We start from the raw sequence: 23,823 nt of genomic DNA, 5'->3' as shown, positions 1-23,823 counted from the left end.
CAAAACTATGAATTAACACATGTGGAATTATATAATTAACAAAAAAGTGTGAAACAACTGAAAATATGTCTTATATTCTAGGTTCTTCAAAGTAGCCACCTTTTGCTTTGAATACTGCTTTGCACACTCTTGGCATTCTCTTGATGAGTTTCAAGAGGTAGTCACTGGAAATGGTTTTCAGTTCACAGGTGTGCCCTGTCAGGTTTAATAAGTGGGATTTCTTGCCTTATAAATGGGGTTGGGACCATCAGTTGTGTTGTGCAGAAGTCTGGTAGATACACAGCTGATAGTCCTACTGAATAGTCTGTTAGAATTTGTATTATGGCAAGAAAAAAGCAGCTAAGTAAAGAAAAACGAGTGGCCATCAAAGAACACAAGGAATGGACATTAGATCAGTGGAAATCTGTGCTTTGGTCTGATGAGTCCAAATTTGAGATCTTTGGTTCCAACAACCGTGTCTTTGTGCGACGCAGAAAAGGTGAACGGATGGATTCTACATGCCTGGTTCCCACCGTGAAGCATGGAGGAGGAGGTGTGATGGTGTGGGGGTGCTTTGCTGGTGACACTGTTGGGGATTTATTCAAAATTGAAGGCATATGAACCAGCATGGCTACCACAGCATATTGCAGCGGCATGCTATTCCATCCGGTTTGCGTTTAGTTGGACCATCATTTATTTTTCAACAGGACAATGACCCCGAACACACCTCCAGGCTGTGTAAGGGCTATTTGACCAAGAAGGAGAGTGATGGGGTGCTACACCAGATGACCTGGCCTCCACACTCACCAGACCTGAACCCAATCAAGATGGTTTGGGGTGAGCTGGACCGCAGAGTCAAGGCAAAAGGGCCAACAAGTGCTAAGCATCTCTGGGAACTCCTTCAAGACTGTTGGAAGACCATTTCCGGTGACTACCTCTTTAAGCTCATCAAGAGAATGCCAAGAGTGTGCCAAAGCAGTAATCAAGGCAAAAGGTGGCTACTTTGAAGAACCTAGAATATAAGACATATTTTCAGTTGTTTCACTTTTTTGTTAATTATATAATTCCACATGTGTTAATTCATAGTTTTGATGCCTTCAGAGTGAATCTGCAATTTTCATGTCATGAAAATAAAGAAAACTCTTTGAATGAGAACGTGTGTCCAAACTTTTGGTCTGTACTGTATATATATATATATATATATATATATATATATATATATATATATACACACTCACCTATATTTATATTGCAGGACCTCATCACTGGCATTTTCCCACAGTCCTGTTTCCCCTCCCTGTTGTTCTGCAGACAAGACGGTTGTCTGTTTTTATGAGCTTGGTATGGTGTGATCCCTGACCTGGGTCTGGACCATATGTGGGGAAGGGGGAATACTGGGATATGCAGGACTGTGACTCTGCCCCCAACACTCTGGCACCCGACACTCTGGCCCAGATACCTTTTTTACTGTTCATTGGGTAAGAGAACCTTGGAGATCTTTTTTTTTGCCTTACTTACAAGTGATGCTGCACTGATAGTAATTTTGATGCCTGCACAATAGATTAAAATCGGATCCAGCGCACTGATAAAAATATGTTTTTCTTGTATGCAAAAAAAACCTGAATGCGGCTTTAGGCTGACTTACCATAGGGGGCATTAAAAATCAAAGTGGCTCAGGCAGCAGGAGCTAATGTGTCATGGACACTAATGTTGTTGTACATCGTAATAATTAATGGCCTTTGTACCTTTCAATATGAGATATATTTTCCATGTACAATAGGGAGAGGAATCTACATCTGATAGAAAGGAAGATTGAGGAGGAGAACATCGCCCTACAGAACATTCATCTGACTCTGTAAGTGCTGAGACTTATTGCGTTAATAAAAGTGAAAGCTCTAGATAACAATTATCTATATTCTTACAGTTTCTCCTCTCCCCTCCCACCATGGGCTGTAACTTAGTGCGGAGCTTAGTAACAATTTACACTAAGTTACATGGAAACTACGGGAATGTGACTGGGGGACACAATAATTACCAGCAAGACAATAGAAAACACACCTACTATGCAGGGGGCTACAGCAAAGCTCTATGTAGGTGACTGAGACAGTGCTACACATAAGGCCACGTTCACTCAGTCAGTATTTGCTCAGTATTTTATATCAGTATTTGTAAGGCAAAATAAGGAGTGAAATAGAGGAAAAGTAGAATAGAAACACGTCACCACTTCTGTATTTATCACCGACTACTGGTCTTGGCTTACAATTACTGATGTAAAATACTGACCAAATACTGACTGTATGAATGTGGCCTAATACAGACATGGCTACGCACACAGTGGTACATGGAATAATAGAGCGGAAGCGGCAATAAACCAGCACTGCGGACCCTTCAGGCTGAGTTCACACGTTGCATTTTTTTCGCGTTTCCGCGGTGGTTTTAACCGCGCGATTTCGCTGTGAAAAATAAGCATCCCATGCATTCCCGCAGCATGCTCATTAATTTTGCGGAATCGTGGCGATCCCGCACCCATAGGAATGTATTGTTCCGCTTACTTCTCGCATGTGGCTGTGCCCACCATGTGAAAAGTAAGCAGAACAATTGCGGATGGTACCCACGGTCCGGAGGAGAGGAGACTGTCCTCCGGGCTTTGGGTGCCATATCCCTGTAAAAAATAGAATTTAAAATAAAAAATATTGTTATTCTCACCTTCCGACGTCCCGCGCAGCCTTTCCCGCCTCTCTCCACGCTCTCGTTCCCAGTAATCCTTTGCGAAAATGCCCGCGATGGCGTCCGTTCTCGCGGGATCGCGAAGTCTCGCGGTCATTCGCACGACGTCATCGCGAATGACCGCGAGACGGCGCGATCCCGCGAAAACGTACGTCATCGCGGGCATTTTCTCAAAGGATTACTGGGAACGGCTGCGCGGGACGTTGGAAGGTAAGAATAACACCATTTTTTATTTTTTTTTACATTTTATTTTTTACTACTGATGCTGCATAGGCGGCCTCAGTAGTAAAAAGTTGGTCACACTTGTCAAACACTGTGTTTGACGAGTGACCAACCTGTCAATCAGTTCTCCAAGCAATGCTACAGATCGCTTGGAAAACGCTAGCATTTTGCAAGCTAATTACGCTTGCAAAATGCTAGTTTTTCCGCGGGAAAATCGCGGGAATTTAAAATGCGATTTTCCCGCGGAATTCCGGAATTCTCGCTGTAATTTCCGCGAGAGTTCCGCTACGTGTGAACTTAGCCTCACTCTCAGGATCTGTAGCAGTACTAGTAGTTGGACCCCGACCAGGTTAAATAGTGGAGACGTCGCAGATTTGGTCTTAGAGTCTGTATAAAATTCTATAATAATGAATATTAATATTACTCAGCTATATGGTGGTTATAAGACAGGACTGGTGAATGCCTGGATGTAAACACATGAAAGGGAATCTGCCACCAGGTTATTGCTACCCCATCTCAGAGCATCATGATGTAGGGGCGGAGACTCTGATTCCAGAGATCTATCACTTACTGGGTTATTTGCAGCAGTTTTTATCTAATCAGTGTTTTATCGTCAGCAGATCTACCAGTTCTCTGAATACTGAGTTCAGAATAATCCCGCCTTTATCACTGATTGACAGTTTTCTGTGTCCACTGTGCATAGGCAGAAAGCTGCCAATCAATGGAGGGGGTGAGGTTATACAGAGATTATGAACACGGTGGCTCAATGGATAGCACTACAGCCTTGCAGTGCTGGGGCCCTGGGTTGAAATCCCACCAAGGACAACATCTACAAAAAGTTCATGTCCTCCCTGTGTTTGCGTGCGTTTCCTCCGGGTTCTCTGGTTTCCTTTCACACTCCAAAGACATACGTATATGGAATCTAGAATGTGAGCCCCAGAAAAGAAAGAAAGAAAAGAAGAGCCCCAATGGGGACAGTGACGACAGAGTCTGTAAAGCGCTGTAGAATTAATGGCGGTATAGAAGTGAGCAAAATAAATAAATATGGACGACTACATGGCAGCAGGTTCTACTGATAACCTAATGCTGACAAAGCAGCCCAATAAGTGACACATCACTGGATGTAGAGTCTATCGCTATATCATGCTGCTCTCAGATTAGGTGTCAAACACCCGGTGAAAGATTCCCTTTATATCTGATGTATGTATTGTAATAAGTCTATAATGAAGGAATCATGATATGAGGCATCATGTATGAAAGCTGTTTTCTATTATAGACCTAAAAAAACAAAGAATTTATTCAGCAGCGCAGCCCGATCTAATGGGATTTATCCTTTGGATACAATATCATCAGGTCGGTGACAGTCTGAAAAAAAGTCGACTCTACAGCATGCTGTACTTGTAAAAAAAAAATGCCACTGACCCCTCACTGCCTCCCCCAAAAAAAGGTAAGGTGAAGAATAACGCAGGTGTGACTCTGGCCTAAGGCTATGTTCACACGTTGCAGATTATTTGTGCTTTTGCCACGAAAATGCTCACAGAATGCATTCCTATGGCATTCCGCACATACTGTGCTAATGCTGCTTTTTTTTCCACGGTGGAATCACATAGCGGAAAAAAACGCAGCATGCTCATTCTTTTTGCGGAATTGCCGCGATTCCGCATAGAATCACCACAATTCCGCACACATAGGAATGCATGAGATCCGCTTACTTTCCGCATGTGGCTATGCCCACCATGCGTAAAGTGAGCAGATCATGTGCAGATGGTACCCAGGGTCTGGAGGAGAGGAGACTGTCCACCAGGCTCTGGGTACCATATCCCTGTGAAAAAAAGAATTCAAATAAAAAATTGAGTTATACTCACCTTCCGATGGCCCCCGCAGCCTTACCGATGCTCCCGCCAACTCCCATTCCCAGTAATGCCTTGCGGCAAGGACGTGTGATGATGTAGTGGTCTCGCAAGATGCTACATCATCACAGGTCATTGCTGCAAGGCATGACTGGGAACGGGAGCTGCCGGGAGCATCGCGAGGACCGTGACGGCTGCGCGGGACACCGGAAGGTGAGTTTATCACGTTTTTTTATTTTTTTTAACATTCTTTCTGTTTACTATTGATGCTGCATAGGCAGCCTCAATAGTAAAAAGTTGATCACACTTGTCAAACACTATGTTTGACAAGTCTGACCAACCTGTCAATCACATTCCAAGTGATGCTTCAAATCGCTTGGAATGCGCACGCGAAAATCGCATGAAAAATGCTAGTTTTCCGTGGGAAAAACGTATGTGAATTCCATGCGTTTTTCCCACGACGGGAGTTGCAGAAATGTGGACATTTCCACACATGTGCGCTTAGCCTAACAAGCAGTATAAAGGCGTGTGACTGCTACACAGACAGCCCGGACACAGGGATGACATAACTTTATTCCTGCCGGCAGCCTCTGGCTTTCAGTCATAGAGGAGTGTCCGGCACAGCTTCAGTCACCACTCAGTACACAGTGAGGGCGACTGTAACCGCTCCCCGACACTGACTAACCAGCGGCTCTGCACTGATGCACTTCTGAGCGACCTGTCAGTCAGTGTCGGGTGCGGTTACAGTCGCCACTCTCAGTGCTGTGAGCCGTGACTGCAATTCCACCGGGCACACCTGCATGACTGAAAGCCGGTGGCTCCCAGAAGAAAAACAGTTAATTTTCTCCCAGGTGATGCACTTTCAGTACAGCAGCCGGGCACCTTCATAAGGCCGGGGTCACACTTGTAAGTGTGATGCGAGTAACTCACGCAAGTCTCTCGCATCAACACCCGGCACTGCCGCCGGCACTCGGGACCGGAGTGTGCGGCTGCATAGGAATACATCCTGCTGCATGCTCCGGTCCGAGTGCCGGCGGCACTGCCAGGTATTGATGCGAGAGACTCGATCCTGACCTAACGCTATTAACCTGCAGATTAACCCAATATCTACAGATAATAGCGCTATAAGACCTCTCAGGTTCAAACTGTTAGGGTTTTTTGTTAGTTCAAGACACAGGTGGGATCAGAAGTGGCTCATAAGAGGAGAAGGAAGCAGATTTCTCCAATGAGCTATATTACAAAGCTTCTTACATTTTCTCGTACTATTGAGTTTGTGACCATTTAACATAAATGGATGTATCTTCCTTCTACAATAGTGAGAATGAGAAAAAAGAGAGAAAGAAAAAACAAAACTGATGAAGAACAGGATGATTATTATGTAAGTGCCGAGAATTACTGATCTAATATAAGCAAACCTTATAGAGCCCATAATGATAGAGACGTTTCCTTATCTCCGATGTGTGTCATTGTATTCAGGGACAGATGATATAAACCTGTCTGCACATGATACACCGTGTATCCACTGCACAGAGAGGTGATATTTACTGGGTGTCACTCATTTATCAGATTTTAGGGTAAAACGTTGGCTGCAGTGAGGGATCAGTGACCTGTCTGCAATATGAATCCCTAATCAGAGCACCACATGAAGCCCCCCACAGGCATATCATTAGCTCAAAGCCGAAAATGAAGATTACACAACAACCACAAGACGGATTTCATCACCCAACGTATCATTGTAATCAGTATAACGGCGCTGACATGACCCTGTCTGTAGGTTACTGAGTACAATCCTGCTGACAGGTTCCCTTTAACATTTATTCCATCATGAATAACATTAAGGAATAATAATACAGGAGATAATGGTTTATTCCAGTAGATAGGCGACAAACCATTTTTGTATTTTGGATTCATTACAGATTTTGCACCATTTGGCTTTCACTGGCGCTTTGTTTTCGTGCACATTCAACTTTGATGTGGTCTGTGGTCATAAACTGGCTGAGAGGAGCTAGAAAGACAGATAAAAAAAAGCTTCAAACTCTCCCATTGGACCATTAGAACAAATTCACTGACAGATTTTCAGTTAACTCAATTTGCCGGCAGCAATAGCTATTACAACACAGAAGCCATAGCAGGTAAATGGTCCAAATGTTTTAATGAAACCCAAATAGAAAAAATATTTTTTGTCAAAAATAGATTCATTCAAATAAAGTAAAAAATTGTCCCCAAAAGTGGACAACCCCTCTAACCTGTTACTGAGAGCGGCTGTACTTATACTGCGCAGCGGGAAGAGCCCCGAAACATGGGGTGACCAAGTAAAGACTCCTGCTTCCTCTGACAGTCTCTGTGCCCCCCACATCAGCGATCGCGGTGATTGGCCGGTCAATTCTGACCAGCCAATGACATTTTGTAAAAAAAAAAACGGCAGTGACAAGTGGTGACCAATAGCAGCAAGTAATATGGATAGGGTGATCGCAGCGTCATCTCTGTTTATTAACCCTTTTGTCCTCGACTGGCCAATCAACAGTTACTGACCAATTAGCACCAAAAGGGTTAATTTAAAATAACAATCACTGCTCTTCATGCCATATTTCCCTCAGTTTCCCACCACATACTGTTTCGGGGTCCATTTTCTCCTGTTACACTTGTAAAAATAAAAAATTTAGGGCTAAAACAACATTTTTGTGGTAAAATCCAACATGAGCGCCGACACCTCTGGAATGGCACCGGCAGAATGAGAGGGATTGTCCTAGTAGTGGATCATTCTATAAAGCAACTCATTAACTCACAGTAAAAACAGCCAAATGCCCGATGTTTGCTGTTTCTGGTCCTCTGATTCCCAGTCCTCTATATATGTGACGTGGACTATGCACACTGCTCTATCGGGGAGTGAGATTCTCCCCTCTACTTGTAGATGGACCAGCCCAGAGCAGGGGGCGAGTCTCAGACTCCCCAGGAACACTGTATGGAGACTCTTCCTGGCAATCACACATGAAGAGAAGGTGTAGAAAGCAGAGGAATAGTGCCAGAGAGAGGAAGCAGGAGGCCGCCAGGGGTTAGATCTGCATTATACAGTTGTGCTCAAAAGTTTACATACCCCGACAGAATTTTTGCTTTCTTAGCGTGTGTTGTCTCTTTTTAAATCATAATGTCAACCCAAAACATCCAAATGACCCTGATCAAAACTTTACATAGAATCATAGAGTTGGAAGGGACCTACTGGGCTCAAAGCTGGATTCACTAAATCATCCCAGACAGATGTCTGTCCAGCCTCTGTTTGAAGACTTTCATTGAAGGAGAACTCACCACTTCTCGTGGCAGCCTGTTCCACTCATTGATCACTCTGTCAAAAAGTTTTTTCTAATATCTAATCTGTCTCCTCCCATTCAGTTTCATCCCATTGCTTCTAGTCTTTCCTTGTGCAAATGAGAATAAAGATGATCCTTCTACAATGTGACAGCCCTTTAGATATTTGTAGACAGCTTTTAAATCTCCTCTAAGTCTTCTCTTCTGCAAGCTAAACATTCCCAAATCATGCAACCTTTCCTCATAAGACAGGGCTTGCAGACCGGTCACCATTCTGGTCGCTCTTTTCTGAACTTTCTCCAGTTTGTTGATGTCTTTTTTAAAATGTGGTGCCCAAAACTGGACACAGTATTCCAGATGAGGTCTGACCAAAGAGGAGTAGAGGGCAATAATGACTTCACATGATCTAGACTGTTTGCTTCCGTTAATACATCCTAGAATTGCATTTGCCTTTTTTGCAGCTGCATCACACTGTTGACTCATATTCAGTCTGTGATCTATTAGTATACCCAAGTCTTTTTCACGCGCTGTTGCTTAGCCCTATTCCTCCCATTCTGTATATGCTTTTTTCATTTTTATTGCCCAGATGTAGTACTTTGCATTTTTCCCTGTTAAAAGCCATTCTGTTAGTTTCTGCCCACTGCTCCAGTTTATTGATATCATTTTGAATCCTCTCTCTCTTCTCTAGTATTAGCTATCCCTCCTAGCTTCATAGTCTGATAACATGCACAGAAGTTGACATAAATGGGTTTGAATGGCTACTATAGTTAACATCCTCACCTGTGACCTGTTTTTTTGTAATCTGTGTGTATGCATAAAAGCTGAATGAGTTTTTGTGATCCAGACAGACTCTTGCATCTTTCATCCAGCCACTGACATTTCTGGATTGTGAGTCATGGGGAAAGCAAAAGAATTGTCAATGGATCTATGGGAAAAGAGATACAAAAAGATATCCAAGGAATTGATAATGCCAGTCAGCAGCGTTCAAACAGTGATTAACAAATGGAAAATCAGGGGCTCTGTAAAACAAAACCACGGTCAGGTAGACCAACAAAAATTTTGTCCAAAAATGCCAAGAAAATTGTTCGGGATACAAAGAGAAACCCACAAATAACATCAGATAAAATACTGGACTCTCTGAAAACTAGCAGTGTGGCTATTTCAAGATGCACAATAAGGAGGCACTTGAAGAAAAATGGGATGCATGGTCGAGTCGCCAGAAGAAAGCCATTGCTGCGCAAATGCTACAAATTATCTCACCTACAATATACAATACAGCACAGAGACAAGCCTCAAAACTTCTGGAACAAGGTAATTTGGATTGATGAGACTAAAATTTAACTTTTTGGCCACAACCATAAACATTACTTTTGGAGAGAGTTCAACAAAGCCTATGATGAAAAGAACACCATTCTTGCTGTAAAGCACGGAGATGGATAGCTGATGTTTTGGGGATGTGTGAGCTACAAAGGCACAGGAAACTTGGTCAAAGTTGAAGGAAACTTGAATGCAGCATGTTATCAGCAAATACTGCTGCGCATGGGACGTACTTGAATGTTCCAATATGACAACGATCCAAAACACAAAGCCAAATCGACCTGTTATTGGCTACAGTAAAGTGAAGGTTCTGGTGTAGCTATCTCAGTCTCCTGACCTCAATATCATTGAGCCACTCTGGGGAGATCTCAAGCGCACAGTTCATGCTAGACAGCCCAGGAATTTACAGAAACTGGAGACTTTTTGCCAGGAGAAAATAAAGAACCTCATGCACAACCACCATAAAAGACTTAAGCTGTCACTAATGTTAGAGGGGGCAATACACTGTATTAAGAAGTGGGGTATGTAAACTTTTGATCAGGGTCATTTGGATGTTTTGAGCTGTCATTATGATTTAAGAAGAGAAAATTCAGTAGTTTGACAATAAATGGCTTCACCCAACCACTAACCTTGAGTGGAAGAAAAGTTTTGGTGTTATCATTCATATTCTCTGAAAAATGGCCAAGAAATCATAAATTCTGCCAGGGTATGTAAACTTTTGAGCACAACTGTACATGTATTGTGGTTCTGTATTGTGAGTGGGAAGGTTGCTTTATCCCGATGATGGTGGCATGTGGTCACATCAGAAGTATAGAGTGTCTCAGAATCTGCACCAGGCTCCACCTACGGCTGTTTACCTATTTAACCCCTTACCAACATGTTTTTTTCTGTTTGCATTTTCATTTTACCCCCTACTTCCAAGAGCCATATTTTTTTATTTTTCCATCCACATAGCCATATCAGGGTGTTTGTTTTTTGTGGGACGAGTTGTATGTTCGAATAACACTATTCAATTTATCGTGTGATATATTAGAAAGCAGGAAAAAAATTCCAAGTGTTCCAAAATTGCAGAAATAAAAGGAACTTCCACAATGTTTTTGTTTTTTTTTTAACTTATAATGTTAATTATAAGGTAAAATGACCTGACAATATGATTTTCCAGGTCAGTATGATTATGGAGATACCAAACATGCACAAATAAATTAGCAAATTTTGAAAAAAAACTTCTGCTTCTGTCGACATATTCCGAGACCAGTGTAAAAAAAAAGAAATATATGTCTGTGTATATATATATATATAATATAATATATATAGTTTCAATCATCCTCCTTTTAATATTTAAGAAGTAAAGAAATAAAAAAACATTCAAATGTCCAAAAAAGTCTGATCTATCAAGATCAGAGAACGGTGAACCCAAATAGTAAAGTTGAAATAAATAATGAAAAAAAACAGTGTGGGGTCCCACCATTTTTGACAATCAGCCTTCCTAAAGCTGACAGCTGGGGGCTGGTATTCTCAGGCTGGTAAGAGTCCATGGATATCGGGCCCCCCCCCCCGCCTAAAAATAGCAGCCTGCCCTGCAGCCACCCAGAGAAGGCACATCTATTAGATGTGGCAATACTGGAGCCTTTGTCAGGCTCTTCCAACTTGCCCTGTGGTGGTGGCAAGTGGGGTTCATATTTTTTAAATCATTTTTTTAACCCTCTATTCTTAATAAACAACCTTGTTAAAGCTGACAGCTGAGGTCTGCAGATAACAGCTGTCAGTTTTGCCTGGCTGGTTGTCAAAAATACAGGGGGAAGCTCACCGTTTTTTTTTTGTAATTCTTTATTTAAAGCATAGGTGCCGGATGATGAATACTCCCATTAGCCGCCACCTGGTCTCACTGTTATAAGCAGCAGAAGGCGTCGGCTGATGGGAGTAGTAGTCCCACCAGTAAACTTTTTACCTCCAATCACAGCTGCGGGCTCACGCTGCACATAACAGCGTGGCAAACACTGGATGTTCAGGCCCCCCATTAAAGTGAATGGAGTTCGGGTTTGGGTCCGGGAACTATTCTGGTGTCTGAACCTTTTTTTACCTATTCGGCCAAACTCACCGGACCTGAACATCTAGGGGTCCACCTGTGTCTAATCAAGATATAAAATTACTTTAACTACACTTAAAAGACCAAAAAGTAAGGTCAAAATGCAAGAATATAATTTTACTGGTTGCTGTACCAACCACAAAAATGCACAAAAATAAATTGAAGTGTCATATGAGCGCCAAAATGGTATCCATAAAAATGACGGCTCAGGTCCACAGTTACAAGTCTCAGAGAATGGTGTCACAAACCAATTTTTTTACAAAGTTTTGAATGATTTTTTTTAACCACTAAATTCTAAAAAAACTTTGTAAGTTTGATATCACTGTACTGTAACTGACCTAAAGAATAATACTACCAGGACATTAATACCAAATAACGAGAACTGTAATGAATTGATTTTTTTCACCATTTTATCACTTTTGAATTTTTTTCCCATTTTTCAGTACATGATATGGTAAAATGATTGGTGTCATTAAAACATTAAATACTGTAAGTGTGGGATAGACATATGAAAAGTATCTAATACCCATGCGGTCTTGCTATGCCGCCAGTCTACTAGGATCCTGTCCCTACACAGTGAGTGCCCTCTAGTGGTGGCTCCACGGATACAAAATTGTATCAATTGTGTGTTGTAGATGGAAAAAGCTGGGAAAGTATTTGAGATGGAGACCAAGGGGAATGTGTTCACTGCTGCTCCACAAATTGCTGATATTTATACATTTCCATGTGAGATGATGATTTATGTTTCATGTACAACAGGAGAGAAATCAAACAAATGTTACAACAGAGATTAGAAAAGGAGAAGAAATAGGGGACTGCGATGGGGAAACTTCTGTAAGTGATTATTTTCCAGGAAGAAATAATAGAAAACCTGTCTGCACATACTATACATCTATCTACGCTGATAGCTGTCAGGGTGTGAAAGTCATTTCTCAGTTTAGGACGTTTATAGGACACATAAATGAGAAGAATTCTCTTTATTTGATGGTTTTTATGGGTCCCAGTAAGAGTAGACCATGAGCAGCATTCTATATGGCTCCTTTAGAAAGACACAGGTATAATTAGAAGCATGTACACTTTCTATAGGACGCCTCATTTGGGAGCTGTCTCGGGAGGTCGGCACACGTCCGATCTGAATCCTCATAGATATGGCTGATACAATAGTGGAGCCGGGAGCCGTCAGCTTCCTGGACCACCACACGGCCTGTGTTCTCCTCACTGTCTAAGGTCTGGGGCAGAAGACATAATGATGGGTCTAGATCATGTCTGCAGCCCCCGGCCACACACAGCACAGAATAGAGCAGCCTGTGGATTCCTACTTATCATGGGAACAAGGCTTTGTTGGAGAAAAAAAACTGTCACTTTTTATTGTAGATTTATTGCAGAGGTATATTAAGAAAGAAAAACTAAGGCTTCCAATACATGAAGACCGGTGATTTTTCGCTGGTGTTGATGCCGGTTGTGCTGGTGTCAGACGCTCCTGATCCATGAAGAAGTGTCTGCCTCTGTTATGAATGGGTCACCGAGGAGAAAAAAGCAAAACAAGCTAAGCCACAGAAAACCAGAGTGGTTGGTAACTATGCAGATTGCAGATCCCTGATCTTACCACACAACTAGCAGTAGCCGTGGAGTGTGCCTACGATGAACCTAGACGCCTCGTCACGGCCGGAGGACTACATAAGCCTAAAGCAAGAAAAGGGAAAACTAACTGCCCCAGAGCAGACCCCAAAGGAATAGATAGCCCCCACACATGTATTGACGGTGAAACAAGATGAAGGCACAAACACAGGCAGGAAAATAGGCTGAGCAAATGATGGGGCCCAAACTAACTAGACAGGAAAGGAAAGGGAAGACACTGTCTGCAACCTGCAAAAAACCCTACAAAAATAATGTCCAACACTTCTGATAGCAAAATTAACCCTGAAGTCACTAGACTTCCCTGTTATGAATGGGTCACCGTGGAGAAAAAAGCAAACAAGCTAAGCCACAGAAAACAAAGTGGTTGGTAACTATGCAGATTGCAGATCCCTGATCTTACCACACAACTAGCAGTAGCCGTGGAGCGTGCCTACGATGAACCTAGACGCCTCGTCACGGCCGGAGGACTACATAAGCCTAAAGCAAGAAAATGGAAAACTAACTGCCCCAGAGCAGACCCCAAAGGAATAGATAGCCCCCACGCATGTATTGACGGTGAAACAAGATGAAGGCACAAACACAGGCAGGAAAATAGGCTGAGCAAATGATGGTCCCAAACTAGACAGGAAAGGAAAGGGAAGACTGTTATGAATGGGAAACCGAGGAGGAAAAAAAGAAAACAAGCTAAGTCTCAGAAAACCAGAGAAGTTGGTAACTATGCAGATTGGAGATCCCTGATCTTAACCGCACAACTAGCAACAGTCGTGGAGCGTTCCTACGTTGGTCCTAGACGCCTTGTCACAACCAGAGAACTACATAAGCCTAAAGCAGGAAAAGAGGAAAACTAACTGCCCCAGAGCAGACCCCAAAGGAAAGACAGCCCCCCACATGTATTGACGGTGAAGCAAGATGAAAATACAAACAAAGGCAGGAAAATAGGCTGAGCAAACGATGGGGCCCGGCTAACTAAAAAGGACAGAAAAGGAAAGACACTGTCTGCAATCTGCCAAAAAAAACCTACAAAAATATTGTCCAACACTTCTGATAGCAAAATTAACCCTGAAGTCACTAGACTTCTAAACCTATATCAGCACTCTGAAATATTCTGAGATAGAGCAAAAAGAGACCGAACTAGTAAGGGACAAAAAGCCAATTGGCAAAATACTGATAAATAAGAGTGGAAATTCAGCTCAGCCCCCAGCCGGAGCTGGCAGACCTCACAAAAAACGGAATAGACCAACAAAATCAAGTGTGAACATTAGCAGAAAAACTCAGCTTTAGATGACTGGAACAGAGCTGAAAACCAAGAGCTGACAAGCCAGAAGGAATCACCAGACACTGAATAGGGCGTCGGCTGTCTTAAATCCAATCTGAGAATCCTGAAATCCAATCATCATCCTCATTCTCTGGTTGTAGATTTCCACCGATCAAACCAGCCGCACCACCTCCCATCACCATCAGAGGGAGTCCAGAAGGGGAACTCACAACTGGTGAGAATGAACTCACAACAGTACCCCCCCCTTGAGGAGGGGGCACCGAACCCTCATCCACGCCACCAGGCCGATCAGGATGGGCCCGGTGAAAAACACGAACCAATCTATTGGCATGAATATCGGAGGCAGAGACCCAAAAATTATCCTCCTGACCATAACCCTTCCATTTGACCAAATACTGGAGTCTCCGTCTAACCAAACAAGAATCCAATATTTTCTCTACCTCATATTCCACATTGCCTTCGATCAACACAGGGTCAGGAGGTGCTGCCATAGGAAACACTGGCTCAACAAACCTCTTGAACAGAGATTTGTGAAATACGTTATTGATCTTGAACATAACTGGAAGAGCCAATCGAAACGAAACAGGATTAAGAATTTCCAAAATCTTATAAGGATCAATAAATCTTGGCTTAAATTTAGGAGATGCAACCTTCATACAAATATTCTTAGACGACAACTAAACCATATCACCCACTTTAAACCGGGGACCAATGGTCCTATGCCGGTTGGAAAATCGCTGGGCCTTTTCCTGAGAAAGTGACAACTTATACACCACTTGGTCCTATATCTGCTGCATTCTCTTAACCATAGTGTTCACACCTGGGCAGGACGAAGATTCTACTTGCCCTGAAGAGAACCGAGGATGAAACCCAAAATTACAGAAAAAGGGTGACATCAAAGTGGCAGAACTAGCTCTATTGTTCAGTGCGATTTCGGCCAAGGGCAAAAATGAGACCCAATCATCCTGATCAGCAGATATAAAACATCTCAAATAAGACTCCAAGGTCTGGTTTGTTCAGTCTGTCCATTGGTCTGGGGATGAAACGCGGAGGAGAAGGGTAACTGAATTCCCAGATTGGAACAAAAGGCTTTCCAGAATCTGGAAACAAACTGGACTCTGTCGGACACCATGTTCTCAGGAATCCCATGTAACCGAAACACCTGTTGTAAAAACAAGGGCACCGACTCAGCAGAAGATGGCAACTTTGGGAGTGGTATAAGATGGACCATCTTCGAAAATCTATCACAAATCACCCAGATAGTCATTCTCTGAGAGACAGGAAGATCAGAAATAAAATCCATTGAGATATGGGTCCATGGCCTCTTGGGCACCGGCAAGGGCATCAGCAACCCACTAGAACGAGAACAGGGTTTAGACCGAGAACAAGTTCCACAGGACTGTACAAAATTCCTGACGTCACGAGATAAGGCAGGCCACCAAAAGGACTGACTCATCAAATCTCTGGTACCAAAAATACCTGGATGACCAGCCAATGCGGAGCAATGAATTTCAGACATCACTGTCTTTCTCCACTGGTCAGGAACATACAATTTTCCCATAGGGCAACGCTCAGGTTTATCTTCCTGAAATTCCTCCAGGGCGCGTCTCAAATCGGGCGAAATGGCAGAAAGAACTACCCCCTCACCTAGGATGGTAGTAGGCTCGGTCACACTAAGAGAATCGGCAAAGAAACTCCTAGAAAGGGCGTCTGCCTTAACATTCTTAGTGCCCGGAAGAAAAGAGACCACAAAATTAAAACGCGTGAAAAACAAGGCCCATCTAGCCTGTCTAGGATTCAAGCGTTTGGCCAACTCCAGATAAATCAAATTCTTGTGATCAGTGAGGACCACAACTTGATGTCTAGCTCCCTCCAACCAATGTCTCCACTCCTCAAATGCCCACTTCATGCCAATAATTCCCGATTCCCCATGTCATAGTTGCATTCAGATGGGGAGAACTTTCAAGAAAAGAAGGAACAGGGATTCATCTTAGAAGTCACATGGTCTTTTGGGGCAAAACAGCTCCTGCTCCAATCTCAGAAGCATCTACCTCCACCTGAAATGGAAGTGAGACATCAGGTTGCCGTAAAACTGGAGCTGAAGTAAATCTCTGCTTAAGCTCCTGAAATGCTGAGATAGCCTCAGGAGACCAATTCAGCACATCAGCGCCCTTCTTGGTCAGATCAGTTAGTGGTTTGACAGTACCGGAAAAATTACCTATAAATTTACGATAGAAATTAGCAAAATCCAAAAACTTCTGGAGGGCCTTCAAAGAAGTAGGCTGAACCCAATCATAAATGGCCTGTACCTTGGCCGGGTCCATTTCAATAGTCGATGGAGATAAGATAAATCCCAAAAATGAAATCCTCTGTACACCAAAGAGGCATTTCGATCCCTTAACAAACAGGGAATTCTCTCTCAAAATCCGGAACACAGACCGGACGTGTTCCACATGAGAATCCCAATCACTAGAAAAGATCAAAATATCATCCAGATAGATGATCAAAAACTTATCCACAAAGTCACGGAAAATATCATTCATAAAGAATATCATTCATAAAGGACTGGAAGACAGAAGGGGCATTAGTGAGCCCAAAAGGCATCACCAGGTACTTAAAATGTCCCTCTGGAGTATTATACGCCGTCTTCCATTCATCCCCGTGCTGATGCGAATAAGATTATAAGCCCCCCTGAGGTCAAGCTTAGTAAACCAGCAAGCACTCTTAACTCTGGAAAACAAATCAGACATCACAGGCAACGGGTACTGATATTTAACCGTCTTCTTGTTAAGGGAACGATAATCAATACACGGTCTTAATGAACCATCGTTCTTGGCCACAAGAAAAAAAACAGCGCCTAACGGTGACGAGGATGGTCTAATATGACCCTTCTCCAATGACTCCTTAATATAGGATTGCACAGCATCATGTTCGGGTACTGATAAGTTGAAAAGCCGACCCTTGGGAAATTTACATCCAGGCATCAACTTAATTGCACAGTCATAACTCCTATGAGGAGGCAAAGACGCAGACTTGCTCTCACTAAATACATGAGAAAAATCGGCTAGATAATCAGGAATATCATGAGACTGAAATGAGGTGGAGAAAATAGGAGCGTCCCTAAGAACACACTGACAACCCCAACTCACCACAGACCCAGATTTCCAATCCAAAACTGGATTATGAGTTTGCAACCAAGGAAAAACCAGAACAATAGTATCATGCAAATTATGCAGCACCAAAAATTTACAATTTTCTTGGTGGTCTGGGGCAACCCGCATCATCATCTGGGTCCAAAACTGAGGTTTATTCTCCGCCAAAGGAGTAGCATCAATACCCCTCAAAGGAATAGGCGTCCGCAGAGGCATCATGGAAAAACCACAACGTTTAGCAAAGTCCAAATCCATCAGATTCAACGCTGCTCCTGAATCCACAAAAGCCTTCGTGGAAAATGTGGATAAGGAGCAGATCACAGTAATTGCCAAAAGAAACTTAGGTTGTATACTGCCTACAGCAAATGTGTGTGCAAAACGTTTCTCTCATTTTGGGCAGACAGAAATAATATGAGAGACGTCTCCACAGAAAAAACACAGCTTATTACGCCTTCTAAACTCCTGACGTTGCGCCCTAGACAAAACTCTATCACTTTGCATAGGTTCAGACATTTGTCCAAAAGGTGGCAACTCCTCTCGTGTAGTTTTGCGTTCACGTAAACGCCGATCAATTTGAATGGCTAATGACATAGAATCATCAAGACCAGAGGGAACAGGAAATCCCACCATAGTATCTTTTACGGTTTCTGACAAACCCTTACGAAAGAGAGCTGCCAAGGCACCATCATTCCAGGTAGTAAGGACCGCCCACTTTTGGAATTTTTGACAGTATAACTCTGCAGAATCCTGACCCTGGTTCAATGCCAATAGGGCTTTCTCAGCTTGATCAATAGCATTAGGTTCATCATACAACCCCAAGGCTTGAAAAAATGCATCCACATTAGTCAGAATAGGATCTTCAGGTGTCAAAGAAAACGCCCAATCCTGGGGATCGCCGCACAGCAAAGAGATGACAATTTTAACCTGCTGCGCAGAGCTCCCCAATGAATTAGGCTTCAAGGCAAGAAATAATTTACAATTATTCTTAAAATTCAAAAATTTAGACCGATCCCCAAAAAACACATCAGGAGTAGGGATCCTTGGTTCAGCAGCATGTGAATGAGCGAGATAGGCGGAAATTCCCTACACTTCAGCAGTGAGCTGCTCCACACGATCAGACAATTGCTTAATCTCCATTAAAAAAAAATCCTCCTATGGCCCCAAAGAAAAAGAGGAAAAAATATACATATAAAAAAAAAATTTCTGACACTTTTTTTTTTTTTTTTACAATTCTCTCCTGCTTTTGAGTACCCTAGAATCTGCAGTATGGCTGGTGATTCTGTTATGAATGGGTCACCGAGAAGAAAAAAGCAAAACAATCTAAGCCACAGAAAACCAGAGTGGTTGGTAACTATGCAGATTGCAGATCCCTGATCTTACCACACAACTAGCAGTAGCTGTGGAGCGTGCCTACGATGAACCTAGACGCCTCATCACGGCCGGAGGACTACATAAGCCTAAAGCAAGAAAAGGGAAAACTAACTGCCCCAGAGCAGACCCCAAAGGAATAGATAGCCCCCACACATGTATTGACAGTGAAACAAGATGAAGGCACAAACACAGGCAGGAAAATAGGCTGAGCAAATGATGGGGCCCAAACTAACTAGTCAGGAAAGGAACCTGCAAAAAACCCTACAAAAATAATGTCCAACACTTCTGATAGCAAAATTAACCCTGAAGTCACTAGACTTCTCCTACTATATCAGCACTCTGAAATATTCTGAGACAGAGCAAAAAGAGACCGAACTAGTAAGGGACAAAAAGCCAATTGGCAAAATAATGATAAATAAGAGTGGAAATTCAGCTCACCCCCCAGCCGGGGCTGGCAGACCACACAAAAGACTGAATAGACCAACTAAATCAAGTGTGAACATTAGCAGAAAAACTTAGCTTAAGATGACTGGAGCAGAGCTGAAAACCAAGAGCTGACAAGCCAGAAGAAATCACCAGCATCTGAATAGGGCGTCGACTGTCTTAAATCCAATCTGAGAATCCTGAGATCCAATCGTCATCCTCATTCTCAGGTGGCAGATCTCCACCTATCAAACCAGCCGCACCACCTCCCGTCACCACCAGAGGGAGTCCAGAAGGGGAACTCACAACTGGTGAACCCGAGAATGAACTCACAACATGCCTCTTCATGAATCCGGGGCATCTGACGAGTGGAGGGCACCATGTTGGCGGAGCTGGGAGAAACTGAGGTAAAAATGATAAAAGCTGCAAAATATTTGTGCAACTAAAAGTTGTGCCAAAATGTTGTAATTTCTCTCAGAATTCTGGTTAAATTATTTTAAGAAATTCAGATCTTAGACTGTATCAAAAGTTAAAGGATCCATTTAAAAAAGCACATTACTTAACCCTCCATCATCCTGAGCTGATGAAAGAAGCTGCAAGGAAGCTGCTATTAGAAAGTGGCTCCCCCTGCAGTCACACTACACCTTGAGTGGTGCGATCTCCGATAGATCACCGTTGTCGGAGCATTGTGGGTCTGAGGTCGATGTCATGTATTTGCTGTTGTGAAATCTTTGTCACTACTTTTGTTTTCTTCACTTCTCCAACAGATGGATCCACAAAATCGAGACACCGACGGACATTATGTGGAAATACACCTACAATAATGTTGTTGAGCATCCATCGCTTGTAACCATTCAGTACGTACTGTATGTTATTTCTGGACACGTAATCCTATATGGCACAGTACAGTATTTGTAGTGCTCCTGCTCTTCATTGCGCACACCCGCTGCTCCAGTGCTTTCTATTCCTCTCCATTATCCAGTAGTAGTTTTACCACCACACATGATCCACTGGACTAACTAGCGGCTCAGCCATTGGGCTCATACTCCTATGTCAGAAATATGGACGAGTGCAATCCAATAAAAAATCAGATTGCACTTGGACCAATGTTATTCAATAGGTGACATCTCATCTGCGATTTTTTCTCAGCTGATCATCTGCAATTTTTTTTTCAGCTGAAATTGGACTGAGAAAAAAAATCGCAGCATGTTGCATATCTCGGATGAGACTTGCCAATACAAGTCAATGGGTGCGAGAAAAAATCACACAGCACTCGCACCATGTGAGTGCTGTCTGATATTTACGCACCTGTGTCCTTTGAAAAGCCAGCAATTCATGGCCGGTTACTGTAATATCACACTGACAGCTCACAAAACAATAGATATATAAACATAGAATACACGTGTGTATATATACTGTATATATATATACACATACATGCCAGTGTCACACAAATAAAATATATATTGTGATGCAGTATAGTATAGTAAAGTTAGGATGGTGAATTAGGGACTGGCATTATTGTAAATGGCTGGTATGTGTTGCAGAGGTTCTCTGCGCTGTGAGCCAAAATAATATGGTTATGCTGGGATTTATAGTTCCACAAGTATTTGTGTATTACTTAAAATGGTGGCTTATAGGGTTAGTCAGAGAGCTGGGCGGGAATTGACTAACCACACGTACCGCCCATCCATGGGGGTGGTTACAACCATATAATGTGACTGAGGTCTGGTCACATGGACAGAGTGTGTGTGTGTACCTTAATGGTTCAGGGTGCAAGGTCCTGGAAGGTCTGTGTTGGAAGATCCTATGAGTATGATCGGATTCCTGGAGCATGTGGTGAAACCTTGGACCTGGGTGTTGGACAAGTGTCCTGAATTGCCCCCGGACAGGCTACATGTGTATGCGGAGCCTGGGACAGCCCCACACGGAGAAAGACGCTGTCCTGTTGAGGACCTTGGACTGGCGAGGAGTCAGCCTGTGGAGCAGGAGCTCCTGAGTGGTAACCCCTGGTATGGGGAAAGAACTTTGTGCATTGACAATGGTCTGTTACTGAACTGTGCAATCACCCGGTGACTGGAGAGAGTCTAGCGTGTCTAGTGAATGCTTTGTAAAGCCACATGTGATGAAGTAATGGACTATGTGTAAGCCGGTGATGTGAAACCTGCCTTACGGTGCGGTTTATGACGTTTAAATAAAACGTATGGACTGTTTTGTGTGAAAAACCTGTGCCTGACTACGCTAATCCACTGCCAAGCGAGTGTTCCCCCAACACATGTAGTATGAAGGAGAAAAAGCGACTTGCCCATGAAATTGGAACACCACATATATATAAATTTGGTAATAGACAAAATTTATTTATCAAAAACTGACACAGACATGGAACAACACTTACTCCATAAAAACAATTAAAAACATGTGAAAAAATGCAGAAAGCAACTGGTCATGTCATAGAATAATGATGCAATGACCCTCCCACATCGAAAATCCCACAAATAGAATGTATATGTACAAAATATCCAAGAAACAATTTAACAATACACATAATCAGGATACTTGTGTTCTATAAATATGGCTATTCACAGCACCATGAAATTACATGCTAGGACTATATAAGAAAACAGAGCAAACGCCTGCACACCACTGAAGTAGTTAATTGGATACACACCGACTGCATGTTACCAAAAAGGTACCAATAAAGCGCTTTATTCTCCCTTGAGAAAGCCACTTTGCTAGTGGCGATACGCGTGGGGTTTGCTTCCCCCACCATCTTATCCCACAGCGGCACCAGGCACTTTATTCCTCTCATGCATTTTCATGCTTCAAGGAGCTTCCGCTGATTTTGGCTTTGTGCCTTCCACCTTTTTGGTAACATGCAGTCAGTGTGTATCCAATTAACTACTTCAGTGGTGTGCAGGCGTTTGCTCTGTTTTCTTATGTAGTCCTAGCATGTAATTTCATGGTGCTGTGAATAGCCATATTATATAGCACACAGGTATTCTGATTATTTATGTGTATTGTTAATTTGTTTCTTGGATATTTTGTACATATACATTCTATTTGTGGGATTTTCGATGTGGGAGGGTCATTGCATCTTTATTCTATGACATGACCAGTTGCTTTCTGCATTTTTTCACGTCTTTGTTTTTATGGAGTAAGTGTTGCTCCATGTCTGTGTCAGTTTTTGTTAAATAAATTTTGTCTATTACCAAATTTATATATATGTGGTATATGAGCCTTTTCTCCCTTCATGTCATTGGTTTTTTGACATGCCCTTGGAGAACCCCTTCTTTCTCATTTTAGCATAGCGGTGCCCTCCATTTGTCTTTTCTTGTACATATATAGTAGGCGCTACGCCACATTATATATATATATATATATATATATATATATACTGTATCTGTTATATATTATGTATACATATAATGTATACAATATGTAATATTTATATATATCATAAATAATATGTGTATATATAATATATATACATAATGTATATATACATATACACGTCAGTGACAAATACAATTAGTGTAGTGTTTGTGCAAAATTACAGACATGTATTTAATTAAAGATTATTTCATGGAAAAAAATGGCGTGGGGTCCCCCTATAATTTATAGCCAGCAGTAGCTATGCAGACAGCTGAGAGCTGATATTTATAGCCCAGGAAGTGGCTATGGATAGTGTAAACCCCCAAATACCCCCCCCGTGACAAACACCAGGTCTCAACCGTCCCAGGAAACGCGCAATTCTGGCACATAGCCTTGCTCTTCCCACTGCCCTGTAGTGGTGGCATATGGAGTAATAGTTGGGGTGTTGATGTCACCTTTGTGACATCAAGCCCCGAAGTTAGTAATGAAGATGCGTCAATTAGATGCCCCCATTACTAACTCCATATAGTCAAATAGTAAATAAAACACAGACACCCATTTAAAAATCCTTTATTTGAAATAAACACACAGACTCCTTTATTGTTCTTAATTAAACTACACTTACAACTTCTATTAGATGCGCCTATTCTGGAGCTTTGATGGGTTCTTCACACTTGCCCTGTAGAGGTAGCAAATGGGCAGCTGGTGCTGCTAATGCGACCGCTCCGACTGTAAACTACTGGGGAATGAATAGAAGCAGCCGGTGCATGCTCAGTAACAAGCGGTGATGTCAATGAGCCTGTGCGTGCTGCTTCTCCTTCATTCCCCAGTAGCTTACAGTCGAGCATTAGCAGTGCTCCACCTGTAAACTGATTAACCCTCCAAGATGGATTTACGCCGTGGGGCGTGACTGAGCGCCGGACAGGTATGGATATTGTTGGTTTATTTTATAATTTTTTACAGGAGAACGATAGCATTGATATGGAATTAGGAGTATAAGAGAGCTTTAAACACTGTGCGTAATGTATTCTTTCATTAAAATACTTAGCTCTTATTGTGTGTTTAACCCTTGAATAACTCTAGGATTAGTAATGGATAGGTGTCTTA

The 23,823-nt window shown here is 42.5% G+C and overlaps 1 long non-coding RNA gene across 1 annotated transcript in view; it reads left to right on the top strand.

Annotated features, from left to right (window-relative positions):
- The first annotated feature begins 6,094 nt into the window (after positions 1-6,094).
- The window catches only part of LOC141086093 (uncharacterized), a 36,254-nt gene continuing 18,525 nt past the window's right edge, over positions 6,095-23,823 (top strand). The window contains exons 1-3 of the long non-coding RNA XR_012231505.1: positions 6,095-6,156; positions 12,244-12,318; positions 20,112-20,201. This is a non-coding gene — a long non-coding RNA (uncharacterized lncRNA). The remainder of the gene's footprint in view (positions 6,157-12,243; positions 12,319-20,111; positions 20,202-23,823) is intronic.

Source organism: Dendrobates tinctorius, unplaced genomic scaffold, assembly GCF_039654945.1.
Source record: "Dendrobates tinctorius isolate UK_male_01 unplaced genomic scaffold, ASM3965494v1 ptg000030l, whole genome shotgun sequence".
NCBI classification, from domain to species: Eukaryota; Metazoa; Chordata; class Amphibia; order Anura; family Dendrobatidae; genus Dendrobates; species Dendrobates tinctorius.
Note: the sequence above shows the minus strand (reverse complement) of the source record. Positions and strands in the feature narration are given on the sequence as shown.